Source organism: Ornithodoros turicata, chromosome 2 (genome assembly GCF_037126465.1).
Source record: "Ornithodoros turicata isolate Travis chromosome 2, ASM3712646v1, whole genome shotgun sequence".
Taxonomy (NCBI): Eukaryota; Metazoa; Arthropoda; class Arachnida; order Ixodida; family Argasidae; genus Ornithodoros; species Ornithodoros turicata.
This window is the reverse complement of record NC_088202.1, coordinates 133031920-133048069: the sequence shown is the minus strand read 5'-3', so window position 1 is coordinate 133048069 and position 16150 is coordinate 133031920.

The window sequence follows — 16150 nt, the reverse complement described above, 5'->3', positions numbered from 1 at the left end:
ACTCAGTTTTGAAGGAGATTGACCAATAGTTTTTGTTTCGTAGTGGGGCTTGGAAGCACCGTTGCTTAAGTTGCCTCTTTTCTTTAAATTCCAGGTTAGAGGTTAGCTCCGCGAAGCAACTGTGGCTATGAGCAGCATACAGATGTGGAGAGATGGAGAGAGGACAGCAGGAAGGAGTGGGGACAGGGTGTTTAGTATGCCTTCTGGGCCGACTTCATGGGGAACTGTGCCGACATTCGTCTCGAAAGTCTTCGGAAAACCCAGGGAAAACCTGAGACAGCACAGCCGGTTATGGGATTCGAACCCACCACCTCCCATTCTTCAGCACGCCCCTTGGCTACCATCAACGAGCAGGACGCCTTAACACGCTCGGCTATGCCGCTGGGAAAGTTGCCTCTAACGATACGTATGATTAAAAGAACGAATAAGGGAGAGATAATCAAATGTTCAAATATGATGCCTTGGCGTCCTCAACGATACGTAGTTTTGAATGGACAGTTAGTAATCTGCCAGTTATTCTGATGCTAGGTAATTGCTATGCGTTAATGCTGCCATTTACATGCTGATTTATGCAGGCCCCCGCGTTGAAACACGAAGAGTAAAATATATAAGAAAAAAATTCACGTATATTGTTAAAGCACGGCGTTAAAGGCGTTAAAGAGAAGCGTGGCCCGCGGTGTCGTACACCCGCTAACGAAGAGGAAAACTGCCAGCACTGTCTTCTTGTGCATCTCTGTTTTGCGCCTTTGTGACAGGTGTTTAGCGTTTTACGCAGAGATGCGAAAAATTCGTTGGCCAAGCATCTCGCGATCATTGAGGATGCCGTTACGATCTTCTTCTGATGTACATTTCAGAACAACAACAACAAAATACACTGATGATTATGATGAATGGGGAAGTTAGCCACCTTGGACATTTCAGAAGAAGATATCACGATCTGAATGTTTAAAATTTCTGTGTTGTTGGTTGACAACGACGTCACCGCTTCTGAATAAAAGACGGTGACATTATCCAAGAGGTTTTCCCCGTTCAATTTTCTCAAGAGGTACGCCTTATCTGGCGGTGATGGCTGAAGTACAATGTACTTTGAAGTGAACTCTCTATGTACAACGTGTGAAGCTTCGGTCCGGGGTCCGTTAGCGGTCCTAATCATAGAAGAATGATTATCTTTACCAATACCAGTGTGATATGAGGGAAATGAGTAATCCAAGCAGTCAACTCCCGTTTGATACCCATACACGTGAGAAGGGTCTGCAGTTGTTACAACCCATTGGCCGGGGCTTAACCGAGACCCCGACCGCCACCGTTCATGGTTTCTATCCCTTTATCTTTCATCCCCTGGGCACGGAAGGGAATACCTTGGGACTTTGGGACTGCGGTCCGTGGCGGCAGCACTCACCAGGCATCAGCAACGTACGATGCCCTGTGCGGGGGTTGTGCCAAGCAAATGTGATAGTCAATTATTTGCACAGATGTGAACCTGTATGAATTTTTTTTAAACGGGGGTGGTGTAATAGACAGGTAGAAAATCCACACTGCGAATGCCGAAACCCATCCGGCTCTGACGTCAATGGAGGCGTCTCCACCAGTGAGACTACGCGAGAAGGGTCACGTTACTTACGAGTTCAAATGAGAATAGCCCGAGCTCTCGCTCCTCTGACGTCAGAGCTTGAATCGTAAGTGTGTTCTAGGGTATACATCTCGACAAGTACCTTACGTTGAAAATTAATTGTCTCTTTTTTCCGCAACACTGGAGCGCAGTATAATGTGTGCATGATGTGTGGTAGTACGGCTCTCGTCAAAGCCAGCCTGCGAAGCGAAAAGAGAGCCAGCCTGGCAGCGCCTAGCAGAAAACAACGCTTCCATAACGACGGTTACCCCTCTAACTGTAAATAAATGACAAAAAACACCTTCCGCCGTTATTTCCGCTAAGCACCACCGGGGTCTGCAGGCCGGAATGGCGTTCAAGTTAACTCTTATGCGAGCTGTACCACACATATCAAAGTGAATGCCTTGAACTTTTTCTCTCTCTCTTTTTTTTTTCAAAGGAAGTTATGGGGATAAGTTTGCCTCCTGACTATGTAGCGTACAATAATAAATCAATAAAAAGAAGCAAAGTCCCGGTTCAGGCATCTGCGACTAGACCGTAGCACACTGTGTCTCGAAACATAACATAACCGTAGGAAGCGCGTGGGGTGCCAGCCTTATTTCACTTTCCACTTCCACACCAGGGGCCCTATTGTTGTTAAAGTAATCGACCCCAATTGCTTTGTGTCTCGCCTGTCATTGGTCGTTACGTGAAGAAGGCGTGAAGAACAGAGCTGAATGCCACGCGCCATCAACCAACAGTCGAGCTCTTGTTCCTCCATCTTCGTGATAAAGTATAGATAAAGCATGAAGAGTGCAGGATCAAGTGCTCGACTATTGGTTGAGGGCGCGTGGCATTCACCTCTGTTCTCCACGCCTTCTTCACGTAATGACCAATGACAGGCAAGAGCAATCGAGGTAGATTAGTTTGACGATAACAGGGCCCCAGGAAGGGAATGCACGGTGAACATCGAGCAGCTGCTGCACAGGCAGATATTATCTCGTACTCTACTATTTGGGCTCGTATTGACAACCGTGCTGCGCATCTGTGTCTGTACGCGGCCCGACATTACTCTCCAAAGCAAGTAAGTTGTGCCGAGTCCATGCATATGTGTATGTGTGTTATGCTCTCAATCGACTCCACACTCTTAAATATGAACTTCACCGCATAGCACGCTCTTAGCCAACCACCATCTCAAATGATATAGTTATCTGCTCTGATTTGTTGAAAACGGGAGGCGTACGCCTTTTCTGTGACACTTACGCTGTTCATAATTGTCACAAAAAAGGCGTACACCTCCGGTTTTCATCAAATCAGTGCAGATCACTATATCATTTGAGATGGTGGTTGGATAGGAGCGTGCTATGCGGTGAAGTTCATTTCTAAGAGTGCATGGGTGGGAGTCACCTTTGGTAGTAATACGTCTCGCAACAGCTGCTGTATAGGGTTAAGATACGGAGCAATTGTAGAGGAGGTGGTGTCCCTACACATGAGTCCTGACCGGCGATGATGGAATGTCCCAGAGGGCAGAGGTTCGTGGCCTCACGCTAAGACGGTGCCGGTAGAACTGCCAGGCGCAGTGGCGCGCGGCAGCTTATAGGCACATCTTCATCGTTGTCCGGACACACCCCAGGCAGCACAGCGCGACGATCCAACGTCGGTGCGCCCGCTGCGACCGACCCGACCCGACCATGGAGCGGCATACGGTTTGCAACACGGGGATGTTAATGGTCGGTTATCGGCAGCCTGTATCGTGCCCCAACGATTTCCCGAGGTGCAGCCAATGCACACTTACGGGTACCTCCTACCCCCCAAACAAGAGTTATTTTGCGCGATTTTTAAAAACAAAATCAGTATGTCATTGTAGAAAGCTCTTTATTGCATCATAGTCACAAGATACATGGGTTCTTTAATGCATCACTTCACCAGCAATGAAAAAAGGAAAAAAAAAAGAGTGTTACATTGAAAGTATATAACCACCAGTCCCGCATATGTACTATTTACTTCACAAATATTCACTTAACACAGGTTATATGGAACAGAGGTAGAAGTTGGAACTCGTTGCCAGTTAAGTTAGACTGTTGAAAGATGGAAGTCACTGAAAAGGTTAGCCAGAACATAATTGTAGGCCGGTTCCACTTTAGCTCAGACAGGGAGGTCCCATGGACCTCCTGAATTTTCATGATTTTTTATATATATTTAGACGCTCATCGCAGATGATCAACATTGGTAAAATTAATCATTCGAATACTTTCCGTGCAAAAAATTGAGAAATCCAGCCCTGAATTCGATTGTTGCAATTTTGCCGTGTTTGCACGTGTATACATCCTGAGTTTTAAAAGATATCGTAGCGCAATTTTTTTGTGCTTTAGTATACCTACCTGCCAGCACTCCGAGCGCAAATTTAGGCGCACAGGTGCAACACTGTATGGTATAAAAAGCGGCGAACGTGCTCTGTCGCGCAGTTTTGTTCAAACTTCGACGCTTCTTGCTCTGGCTGTAGATATCTCCGACACGTTCGTACGCAGTGGGGCCGCGTTTTAACGCGCTAATTAGCAGTATACGCCTTTGGAGACGAAGTTTTTGCGTTAGATGAAAGGCTTAAGATCGGGCCATATCCTGGCAAAATATATACGAAATCAAGTGGGACATTTTTGAGAAATACACGCGCAAAATCCATGTTTATTTCGAAATATGCCTAAACATTTGCCTATTTCAGCACATGCGGCTAGGGAGTATATGGAAGATAGATATATGAGATGAAAGGACATTAAAAGCTGAGTGAGCCGATACCAAGCATTGCGATCAGGTACATCTATAGCCAGAGATACCAGGCGTCAAAATTAGGACAAAAGTGCGCGAGAGGGCATGTTCGCCATTTTTTATATCACACAGCGTTGCACCTGGGCGCTAAAATTTGCTCTCTGACAGCTGGCCTGTAGGCATAATAAAGCACCATAAAAAAATTCACAACAATATCTCTTAACACTCGGGAGGTATACGCGTGCAAACACGGCAAAACTGAAACATCCTAATTCAGGGCCAGATTTTCTCGATTTTTTTTGCACGAAAGTTATTCGGCAAAAATGTTGATAATAATATACGATGAGCGTATCAATATAAAAAAAAATACTGAAGACCCAGGAGGTTGATGGGACCTCCCTTCCTGAACTGACGTGAAACCGGCCCGTAGCTAAATTTCGAACGCAGTTACACGTAATAAAACGTAATGAAAATTGACGTAAAGTTCCTAAGCTACTTTAGAAATGTAACAGGTTACCTTCAAGTTATTTTCTACTCAATATATATACTTTTCAGCTTTTGACCTGTCTATATGGTTAATTCAGACCTTGCTGTCACAATGGGCGATTCAAGACGTTTCAAAATAGTCTTGATATACAAAAAGGTTATCAATATCTGCTACGACAAGAGAAGCCTACATCTATAGGCTTCTTTAGGGAGGGATTTGATTATTTTGATCTTGTAATAAGGCACATGAAAAAGGAGCACAAAGCAAGTTTATGCTCTACGAGTTGTCCCCTACATATATATTATATAGAACCGTATCAAGTTTTAATCCTGCTACTCAATGCCCTCTATCATTATCAATACACTGCTTATCGTTAAGATACGCGATACCTGAGCTTCCTAATGCTCGGCTAAAACATAATTTGTAACATTCACTGCGTAACAACGGGAGTTAGTCGCGCCGTGCACGTGCCATCTTTCATCTCAAGTCATGGGGGGAGGACTCAGCCTGCGATGTTTGTAGACCAGAATCGAACAAAAGGAACTTTGAACTTTCTTCAAGTTACTTTGACGAACTTAACCCCCCCCCCCCCCCTCGAAACAAAAGAAAAAGGAACGAGCTCCTCAAGAAGTTACTGGAGCTCAAAAGCGAAGAGCTTTGCAAAAAGTTACTGATAATAGCTAAGCCGAGTAGCCTAGTTACAGTGTCGAGTTACTGGTAACAAGTTACGCACAACAACATGGAACACGTGAACAACTTGAGAATTCGTACTACATGTGTCATGATCGTTCTATACCTTCTTTAAGAAAATAGAAGAAATATTTGCGCACCTTTGCTTATACGAGGGCAACATACACACAATTTGGGAACCACAATCTAAGAAAAAAGGCGTGAGCAGATGATAACTTCCTTAGTTACCTCCTAAGCCAACATAGCGTCTGATAGGGGGTGTAAAAAGGTGGTAAAAGGAATTATCATCCACCCAAATTACAAAAAAAAAAAAGAAAAGGTGTACGCCCCACTCGCTCACCGAATCAGAAGCGGTAACCCTATTATTCGTGGCAGAGAGTGACGTAGCAGGTAGAACTTTGCAACCTTTTAGGCACAACATATGCGACAACCATTACCTCCTAAAAGGTCTAATCCACCCGTTTTCTGAGAGTGCAGTATGGCACATGTAGTGTGACTCGTACCCTTGTCTTTAGGAGAAATATTAATGTATCAAGAAAATGCCTTTTCTTATGGCTTTCTTGCTACGAAGACCTCTTATTATGGATACCTGAAGTCCTTTTAAAAGAAAAAACAACACAGCATAGCAGATTGTATTCCTTTCAAGCAAGCATCACAGCGCGATAGGTTCATAGTTTAATTGTAACCGAAGTGCGGGGTGGATTCTAAAAGTGGAAGATAGCTTGAGGTCAGGGTTACACTGAAAAACGTACATCACACCACAAGATGCACACGTTACTGAATACAGACCAAGTAGCTAAACTTACAGTTTTCAGCATGACATGACAAGATCCGCTAGAAAAATCTTGACCATCATCACTGGCTCTGAGGCAGAGATCTCGTGGTGGGCACTTCGGTGATACCTTCATCGAGGCATTGATTTCTTTAAGCACGCTTTGGTAGTGGTCCAGCATGACATTCTGAATGAAAGATCAGGACAGCTTTCATTCACTCGCAGTTTCAAACAAATTGACAAATCATCCGCCGATCGCATTACGCAAACGGATTAAAGCGGAATAATTTATTCACTCTGGAGGTTCCTTTTCTTCTTTTCTTTTTATTTAGAATGACTACAAAAACGAACCTTGAGCTGAAGTCCTCCAGCATTCCAGTTTTGTACGCACGCAGGAGATCGAAAGCACAGCTGCAGCACGCAGTCGTCCTGAGAAATTGTTATATTTCGTTTGATGTCAGATACACAATACATACGATTCCATACTGAACCATGTTTTCACCAAAACGGAGTCCATTATCCTAAAAGCAACGCATAAACCACAATGGGTCACTGAAATCGAAACTATGCGATGCTGCGATGCTAAGTTTCGAGAGAAGTCTTATAGAACGGTGACACTCATGTTGAAAGGAATCTATGAGTAACGTTTATCAATGCGAGGAATACCACAAAAAGAAATAGCACTTACTGCTCGATGAATCGCGTAAAATTGTTGGAATTCCTCGAAAGTGTCGGGAGCACAGCCGGATACATACGTTTCTCGCAGCCAGAGCGACGGGGACTCCGACAGTGCAAACACGGCTGAATGATCGAGGAACATCATTGGCCAGATTCGAAACTGTCGGTTACTTACCGCCAACCTATTTAGGCAGACCGCCCGAATCCCCCCCCCCCCCCCCCCCCCCCCCGTTGTCCACGGGCCGCCACACAATAAGCTATGTATATAGAACAAGCAGGCCAACCCGTATAGAGACAACGGCAATTCGTTTTGTATCTATGTTTTTTTATCAATTAGCCTTAATGCCGACTGGAATTGGATTGATAGAGCGCAGTTTTTTTTTAATTGAGCATCACTCTTTTCATTTATCTTCTTCGCAAGCACGGTTTGGAAATCTTGATTCTAAAGTGTAAATTATGATGGGTTTCCACATCACGGAGCACGTATAGCTTGAAATTATAGTCGATTGTGTTATGCGACATCCAAACATATGACATCTCTGATTCCGATGCTCAACGAAATCTAACAACTGTTTTCTTAATGGCTGGAGCCTCATAAAAACTCCAAGCGTCGCGATCAACATCAGTTATCGTGTCTGTGCCTCTACTGTATCATTATTACGATGCATAAGTAATGTCAGTGAGATTAGACAGAGTGCATATATAGCATGCGATGCAGCACCTTTGGGTTAAGGTATAGCGCGCTGTTCCAGACCTGGGTGCAGTTGCATCAAACCAGTAGGCCTTACAGAAAGCCGTCACCTCGGTATGACACAACGTGAAGCCAGTACACTTCAGCCATCTCGTACACAGAGAGTCCACGCGATAATGGCGGCAAGGGGACACCCAGGTGCTAGCAGGGGCGGTCCAAGTGAAATACTTTTTTTTTTTGGGGGGGGGGGGGTGCTCTGTCGCGCAGTTTTGTTCAAACTTCGACGCTTCTTGCTCTGGCTGTAGATATCTCCGACACGTTCGTACGCAGTGGGGCCGCGTTTTAACGCGCTAATTAGCAGTATACGGCTTTGGAGAAGAAGTTTTTGCGTTAGATGAAAGGCTTAAGATCGGGCCATATCCTGGCAAAATATATACGAAATCAAGTGGGACCTTTTCTCGCACGAAATCCTATCACTGGTAATCCATTTTAGGTATAGTGCCCAGCATAAAGCCTGTTGTACTCTACAGTGTCACAGGGAAAGAGACGAAAACTGGACCAGGCTATGCTTTTGGCCCTTGGGACCGCCATTGGGGGCTAGATAGGTGTAACTTCCAGAGGTGGCTAACGAGGTAGAATCACATTTGCGGGGAGCTGTACGAGTAAATCGAACATGCCCGTACAGAGGAACATGCCTGAAAGTAGCACGGTGACGCGTAAGAAATGGTCTGTCTTGCCCTCCCTTCTTGTTTGCTTTTCTTATTTCTTGTTATTTTTTCTTCTTTCCGCATCAACTGCCAGAGCAGCGTATTAGCTTCTGTACTCTGCAGTTGCAGGTAGCATTTAAATTCATTTCAACTCTGATTTGTTCAGTGTAGAAGGGCTATAGGGCGCAGGCGAACTGGTACATGGCAACAGAATAGTAACACGAGACAGGGAAAGTGGGATGAAAAGGAAGGTGTTGTCGTTCCAAAGGAACGTTTTTAGAACGTGTTGTCCTATATTCGCCCCCTTTACCCTGTCTTGCGTTACCATTCCGCTGTCTTAATTGTTCTTTCACCGATATTAAACATTTCAGGTGCACACAGCCTGACAGCCGCAGTGCATTATGTTACTTCCGCCTGGCTTTCCTTGTGTCCTGTTTGTAGCGCTTGTCCTACGAATCCAAGAGACATGTGGCGTGGAAATCGACCCTTTCAAGTAAGTACTCGTCACAATACCATAATGAAATATATTACAACATCCTAGGTTATGTACGCGAGGTGAGATTCCTATAAACACACATAAATTGACGCACATACGCTTTTTTTTTATCATATCACCATCACCATCCCCAGATAATTTGATAGTACACCAGGTGGTTCACCATACAGGAGTACCATAGTTTGATATCATTGGTATCATGTTATCATTGTAATATCCTTTGGTATAATTGCCATGGTATAAAAGAATGATACTTATCTATCATATTATTGCTAAATAAATTATATTATTATTATTATAAGTGCCAAGTCATTCTGTTTCACTGCTCACGCTAGTTCTATCATGGGCGACAGTTTCCAGAAGAACGCGCAACGCATTCGACGCTCAGGTATCGCGAATCTAGGAAAGGAGACGCAAGGAGCCCTGGGAAAAGCATCCATACACATCCGTAAGTTTTCTTTTACTGTACTGTTTAAAATTGGCGTTGATGTTCACGATAGACCAGAATTTGTTCGCCGTGTTTACTGCGCGACAATTTTGTAGCGACTGTGGGCACTGCAGGAAATTCGGCTCAGTCCTATAGGGGTGGATCCAGGGGGCGGGGCGATTGCCGCTCAAATCATCAGGCTAAACATTAGGTTATCGTCTCTCGCTAGGCGAATCGACAAAGAAATCACCCCCCACTCCCTCAGAGCAATGTAATGCAATGAGAATTTATTTCCACAAAGGAAAATTGTGGTGGAAGCTGTGAAAAAAAGTCACTACAGTGACTTGAGGGACTCACACCTCCCAGCGACATACAATTGGCAATTGTGATACACTGCAACATTCGAAGGAAACACGCATCACTGCATAACGTATTAGGCGGTCAAAAAAAAAAGAGACAAATGTAAGTCAGTATCAAACATCAACATAGCTACAGAAACCAGTTAGTTCTACACCACACAAAAGTACACATCAAAATACAAAAAAAAACGTATTCTTGACACCTTTACCCCTGCTATTGATCATTGATAACTACTGGTCAAAACAATTAACTACAGAAATCACGAATGCATGTACGGGACACATTTTAAGGATTGAAAGGGCATTCATTTAATAACTGCGGCAAGCGATGACTTACCCGCTGTTCCCCGTAATTCGTCCCACAACGGGGAATGTTCCACTGCTGATGAGCGCGGAAAGCATAGTGACGTGAAAGCTCTGTGAGATCGAACATTGACAAGACACCAACCAGTGATTTCTTTACAGCCAATTTATAATAACAGATAAGTCTGCACTTATACAGATTGTGTATGGGAACCAAACCGTACCTTTCGAAACGACCAGTTGTTGTGTAGCAATAAGTAGAGGCGGTCCAGAATTCGTATGAATCTGTTTTGCAGGCTAAATAACCTATTCAGATTCGTACTTGTTGTGGTACCCCATACCAAAAAGCAATAATTGAAGTGTGCATATATGAGTGCATAGTAAAGCATCATGACAGTTCCCCTTGACATATAACTGCGATATTTGAATAAAAAGCAAAAAGCACGAGATGCATTGGTGTGTACATGACCTATGTGCAACGATCAAGAAAGGTTCGAGGTAAAGGTCACTGCAAGAATTCTAACACTATCAACAAGTGAGTGATTGTCTGGATCCGCCCCTGTTCAGTCCATTCGCGAAGTCGTGCGCTCGGTACATAGCTCGTTGTTCAGGCGTCCAGTTGGCTTTGTAAGTGTATGTTCTTCTATGATCGCGTTTCATAAGGCTTAGGAATAAAACGAGGCAAAAACCGAAGTCACTAAAGAGTGTGCTACCTAATAAACTTCTGCGATACCGCAGGTGCTATAGGCGTTTCCTAGTTTGTTGAATCATACATCGAACATGTTTATGTTTCTCTGTGTTTTCGTGGTGCAGTCTTATCGTAAGGGTTTTGCAGTGTGGCGCAAGGGGCTACAACATTACCGTTAGTACTCAATTGATTGTTCGAATATCAGGAACTAACGTAATGACGGCGGGGCCGCTGCTAAAGTAAATAACGAAACGTCGCCATATCGCCGTTATCAAGCGAACATGCAGCGTTCATCCCTGTCTCATCGTAATTCATCCGCAATCACTTTTCGAGAACTGCATGGCCACCGCACCCAGTAACCCACATGCATGCCCAATCGGATTGATGCTGGTCAGCGACGCAAGCCCAATGTGAAAGGGCATCGTCGTCCGTGTGCAGAGTGCCAAGCGCAAATGATCCTCGAGCGTGAGCGCACAGGTTTAAACGGTTGTAAACTTGCGCGGAGTTTCCATTCTGCCGGAGGGGGCCGGGGCACAACCAGGGTATCGGAGCGAATCGAAAACCGGAACCGAAAACCGAAAAAAAAACCCCGCTATTTTGGTGCGAACCGGAACCGAATCGAAACCGCATACGTTTTTTTCGCTCAGGAGTGAAACCGAAAAATTTATTTAACGGTTTTCGGTCCAAGCAAAAACTTCGCCGATTTGTACTACGAGTAGGCGAATGAAACTGTCGTCGTGTGTTCTGAAGTCATGTCATGGATACTTTACGAGGGTTACGGTTACGGTGCAATGTATGTCGGTATACTATGACCCTTAAGGCTGGTTCACACTGCCACGTTCGCGCTTACGGGCTACGGGTTGCGCTTACGTAGTACCCATCTCGTTGCCAGCTACGTTCCTCCATCGTTCACATTACTACGTTTCGGCGCTCCGTTCCTCCAATGAGGAGCGGCCTCCTAGAGCACCATCCTTCGGAAGAAAAGTGAAATAGAGCCACAGAGTAGCACGGCGTCCAGCGTCGAGCACCCCGGGTGCCAGCTGCTTTGGAAGACAATCAGACATTCCTTGACGATGTTCTTAACTGTTAACTGTTAGTGTTCTTAACTTAACGCCATCGTCGACAGTGCAACGTACAACTCGTTACTTCGGGCAGATTCATTGAGTAAAGATATCACCTGACAGACCCACTGCTATGCTAATTGTCATCCATGAGTTTTCTTTTTTCGTGGCATCCCTCTAGTTGCTTCTTTTGCTATCATAGCCAGGGAAACTTCTCAACTAGCAGAATAAGCGCTTCTAAGACATCCAATGTTTCCGCCATCTTTGCAAGGAGACGCGCGAGACAAAACGCTTGCGCGGCATCCGAACTTTTCTGCTATCCTAGTGCGCTTACGGTTACGGAGCGTGCGGGAGAAAAGTTGAAGTTGCTTCAACTCCTTGCGGAAACGATCTTGCGGGAGCCGTCTCTTCGTCGTCATGGCAACCCACACCGTAAGCGCCCGTAACCCGTAGACGCAAGCGTAAACGTGACAGTGTGAACCAGCCTTTAGGCTCTTAGGCTGTAACGTTTTATCGTTCGCGCACATAGACTTAGAGGTACATGTGACCGGTTGTGACTCTCTACCAATCTGCCGTAGTGTTCGTTTTAATTTCATCGCACCAATCCAGCAAGAAAGTACTTTACGTATGACATCACGACAAACAAGTCCGTCTGTGTCATGCGCTTCAAGAGAGGAGAAAGCCTATTTGAACAGATAGTCACCTACAGGAACCAGGAGCATATCAATTTCTCAGCTGCCTATTAATATTAAATATCATGTATGCGGCATAAACGGGTTTACATTTCGCAAGATTGATTTTTTTTTCTGTGAATGAATATGCCCACCAGAAGCGGAACCGGTTAAAACCGGTATGAACCGTTATTTTTTTGCTCCGGAGAAGAACCGGTACCGGACCGTTTATGATAGGACCGGAACGAAAACCGGAACGAAAAACGTTTCGGTTCGACACCCTGGGCACAACACCCTTCACATCTTTCATACACAGAGAAGGGTAGCAAATCCAGCGAACCGGTAGAGAAGTACGAAGGGAGATGCCTCAGGACAGAGCAGCCGATATTTCGAACAGAGACTGTTCTTCTTCTGGGCACCGTCCTCATCATTGGCATGGTGCTTAAAGGGGTTGAGATGATGTGTTAAAGGTTCACGCGAGTTGTGGGTCAACAGTCCGGAAAAGAAAAGGTCCACTCGGTGTTTTACAACCGAGATGTACGGACCACTTTGTTAGGGTGTGGAGGGCATTACCTGAAAGAAGGCATCTTTGCACCAGACCGGTTGCAAAAATGTGAAGTTCACAATGAAAGTTCGTTCACAATGTTGTGTTCACACAACGATTGTTCGTACCCTTCATTGTGAACTTGGCATTTTTGTAACTGGTCTGGTGCAAAGATGCCTTCCTTCACGAAATCCCCTCCACGCTCTAACAAAGCGGCCCGTTCACCTTGGTTGTAAAACACTGAGTGGACCTTTTCTTCCCCCGGGCTGTAGACCCCCAACTCGCATGAACCTTTAACACGTCAGCCCTAAACCTAAAAATACCATGCCGATGATGAGGACGGTGCCCAGAAGAAAGAAAGAACAGTTTCTGTTCTAAATATGTGCGGCTCTCGTCCTGAGGCACTTCCCTTCATATTTAATACACAGAGCTTCGGCATGGTGTCGCGCATTCCGTGTTGTGACGTTATGAGGCAAATTTTTAGTGTTCACTCGCACGAAACACGCGATTCTTGTGGTATCCCTCGAAACGTTAATCTTGAGTAGCGGCTGGGCAGACTTCTCGGGCCGCTTCTATGGGTAGGTGAGAGGTGGCCAAGAAAGTATGCCCACCCGCTTTCGTGAGGCGGCGCATGAATGACGAGATCCATTCCCAAACCCACTGGCCAAGGTTTCGCGGCGTTGATGTCTTCGCAGCCACTCGCTCGCATCTTACCATAACCATGTCTATAACAGGGACTGTTCTTACGACTTTGCATGTCACAATGAACTATGTACAAGAAAGGTACGGGACAGGAGAGGATAGGTATTAGGTACAAGAGAGCTACAGCAAAAAAGCGATGTATAGATGGTATAGAAAGGTGGAATATCCAGCGAAATGAAAAGTAGGTATATATTAAGGGAAGAGCATGAGAACGAGAGCCGCCGATATCTCGAACTGAGAAGTTCCGCCCAGAAGACGAGCAGACTCTGTTCGACATATCGGAGACCCTTCCCGCTATTCCGTATCTAGTCGGACATCTCCCAGACGATGTGGCCCGTTTCGTAAAAGCATTGCATTAAACGAGCATTCTATAACTGGATTTTCAGGGTCTGCAGTTCAAGGAGGTTCCACAAACACTCCCGGTCAAGTTGCCTCAGCCGACGCCATTTTGACTCCTGCAGTCACAATCCTCCTCAACGGCTTAACTGAGTTCCTAAATCAAGCCGCCAGCAGTTTAGACACCGGTACGATACCGCTCTTTCAAGCTGTGCCTGCCGTCACCAGCACACTGGGTCACGTGATTTCCCTTCTGAGTCCAGCTGCAAAGCCTGGAACTCTTATCACCAGAGCAGTAAATACTATAAGAGTACTGGTAACCCGACTAAACTTGGCTACAAAAGTTCGCGAAACAGCATCTTTCTTCCTGGTAGATCTGATAAGTGATTTAGCTAGCGCAATTGCTGAGATGCTGTCGAAAGCTAGAGAAGCGGTAGTGGAATCTACGATTACCATTTTGGAATTGGTGAGCCATGCTCTTGTAGAAGCTAATAATGTTACAAAGAAGGAAGTAATATCAAGCAACACGGTCCCTACGTTAGGAACTACCAGTGTTTGGCAAATCCAGTCGGTTATTAACAACACTGTGTTCGCCAACGACGTGTACGCACTGATTAACGCTGCTAAGCAAGTCGTTAATAAGACTGAGAGTAACCATGCCGAAAGTTCGCGGATATTTATCCCTAATGTGCACTTAGCCTAATAGCACGTGTTGTGTAAGCGAGACAACTTTACCTTTGTACACGTGTACAGGTGAAACCCGAAAGGAAGGAGGAGGGCAGGAGAGAGCGAACACTTATCACGGGTCACTTCCTTTTATTGGTGATAACGGGCGCCGTGTCAGGACCTTGATAAATATTCTTCAAAATGTTTCGTCGCTTTCAAATGCCCGATTTCTTAGAAGAGTATCGCTGGTACGAATGGCATTCCCAATGCCATCATACCTCCGACAGTTTCTGTTTTCATTAAAGGAGATTGAACTTCAAGGGGCATTAAAGTGGTATCTAACATGGACAAAAACTGCCGTCATCTTGTAAAGCAGTATGTGAAAAGCATTCCCACAAAATATTTTTGTCTGAAGTTGTTTCACCGCGACGCAATGAATCTGCAAAATCGCCTACCCACTCTCTCAGATCACCCGCTCTAGTGTGTCGCTTGTGGTAGAGAGCCTCCTCATTCGTTGGCAGGAAAAACCGTCTGCTACGGACATTGCGAGCTGTTTCTTGTTGACTTATTCGCTATATGATTTATATGACGTTTTCTAAAAAGTCAAAGCATATATGCACCCTGACAAAATAAGGTTGCAATCACAAGAGTAATATATGCGTGGCTTCTGTGCAATCGCAGAACTCACAGTAGCAGAAAGCAAGCGATTGTGGCGGTATTGTGGCGCCACCTGTTAGCCACTGAACCAGCCGTGCGGTGTAAACTGTCAGAGAGGCTGCACATTGTCGGGAAGCACTGGGGTATCGCTGTAGAACACACAGTTAATTTCGGGCTGCACCACTCGTTCTTCCCCTGGTGTCAGAGGTCCCAAAAATCTAGGTCGTGTCGTTGACTGCCTTCAAATCCTCCGTTTCGGACATCACGCAGCCGGAGAACGCATGGCGTCTCCGAAGCGGTAGCAGACACTCCGGCCTGCGCGGTGTTGCTCACCTCGGTCATGCGATCCCAGATCCAATGAGGAACGTCCCTACCACTCACGTCACAAGCGACGCGCGTGGCGGCGCTCATCACGTGGTTATCCTGAAGGCGAAGGAGGGTGTTTCGCGCACTGGGGATTCGGTGGGCTATTCCAGGCGTCCCAATTTCGCTACGGTTACACTAACTGTGGGAAAACTGTTTTCGGCCGCCTAACATTCCATACCGACCAAAAACAGAAACAAAGTTGTGTGCCGCTAGAATGCTCCTTTAAAGGAGGGATCAAAAAGCGCGCTTCTAGCAATGTATTGTCAAGTTTCTGCAAATGTACGTCGCCATGATGGGCTTGAAGACAAGAAAACATTGACACAACACGGTTATATGCGCTAGGTCCCAGTTGTATTCGACACGTTTAAGTGAGTTGAACATAGGAGCATATGTCTTACTTAGATGACGTACACACTTTGTTCGTGAATGACGCTCCCGGACAGCACATGATACAGCGCGTCTTGGCCGTGCACAGTATAAACATGCTGTCGCCGAGAC